The following is a 1,188-nucleotide window of genomic DNA, read 5'->3' as shown; positions in this document are numbered from 1 at the left end:
AAGGGTGAGTGTTGAGAAGAATGAATCATCCTGGCTTGTGACTATGTGTCTCAAGGATCCATATGTGTCTCTGTAACTTTGAGACTACAGTTGCAGCTGCTTAACTTAGAGGTCTGGATTCGCAAGCAACAAAAGCTTCTAACACTAAGGTAAAGACAACAAAAGTTTAATAACCTGTTAACACACATACACACCGATAAAAAAGCAAAAGAACAAAAAGATTCCTTCATCAAAGTGTAGGAAGCACAAACTCTTGAAGTCCAGCGCTGGGGAGTCTTGGGCATACTTTTCAGGGTCTCGGTGGTTCCAGGCAGAGCATCATCTCCACAGATAAGACTCCAAGTCCCCCTAGAGTGAGACCCCCTAAATAGCAGTGGAGACAGAAGCGACAGGGTCCCCACTGTGCGTGACCAAGGTAGAGTTTGGAGCCTTCAGGAGCTGGCAGATGCCCGAGGGCTGTGAACATCTGGACCATGTAGATAAGTGGTTTGGAAATGTCCTTGCGCGTGGGCCAGACTCCCGGGGGCTCTGCTCACCTCAGTGTGCCCCTCCAGACGTCCTGCCAGTCTTCAGAACAAGGTCATGGCACTGCTGTGAGCAACAAAGATCTTTCTGTGCTTAACTTTAATCCTTCAGTCTGGAGCTAACCCCTAGGCCATCTCTTTAAGATTAATTAAATAACTGGCACAAATGGCTTTTTGTATCCCCTGTTACATAATTGAGATTTTCATTCTTCCTTGGCACTGCCTTTTTTTGGTGGGGGGATAGAGGGTCTCACTATGTAGATCAGACTAGTGATTCTCCTGTTTTCAGCGCCCCCAAGTGCTGGGATTACAGGCATGTGCCATTCCCAGTCTCAATGGCTTCAGTACCTGTGTGGCACTCCGGGGATCGAAACCCGGCTGCTGTGCTCTGCCTAAGCAGGTGCTTCAGTCTGCTGAACTATCTGGCCGGCCCTGCACTGCCTATTCTTTATTGAAGTAGATTTGTCTCAGTGACCATAGTTACAAGTGGAATTCTGTTTTGCACAGTGGCTGTGTAGCTGTTAACTACATGCTCCTGCAATCTCAGCACTCTGGGAGATTAAAGGAGGAGAATCAAAAGCTAAATAAAGGGGCTGGGGAGATGGTTCAGTGGAATAAGTGCTTCCCTGGCAAGCACAAGGGTCTGAGTTCAATCCCTGGTTCC

The 1,188-nt window shown here is 47.8% G+C and overlaps 1 protein-coding gene across 1 annotated transcript in view; it reads left to right on the top strand.

Moving 5' to 3' along the window:
* The window catches only part of Morn4 (MORN repeat containing 4), a 26,444-nt gene that overhangs the window by 15,053 nt on the left and 10,203 nt on the right, over positions 1–1,188 (top strand). Inside the window, exon 4 of the mRNA XM_004625518.2 lies at positions 4–149. The gene's annotated coding sequence lies outside the window, so the exon portion shown is untranslated. The remainder of the gene's footprint in view (positions 1–3; positions 150–1,188) is intronic.

This window comes from Octodon degus, unplaced genomic scaffold (assembly GCF_000260255.1).
Source record: "Octodon degus isolate 3935 unplaced genomic scaffold, OctDeg1.0 scaffold00010, whole genome shotgun sequence".
Taxonomy (NCBI): Eukaryota; Metazoa; Chordata; class Mammalia; order Rodentia; family Octodontidae; genus Octodon; species Octodon degus.
The sequence above is the reverse complement of the archived record's forward strand: the minus strand, read 5'-3'. Positions and strand labels throughout refer to the sequence as shown.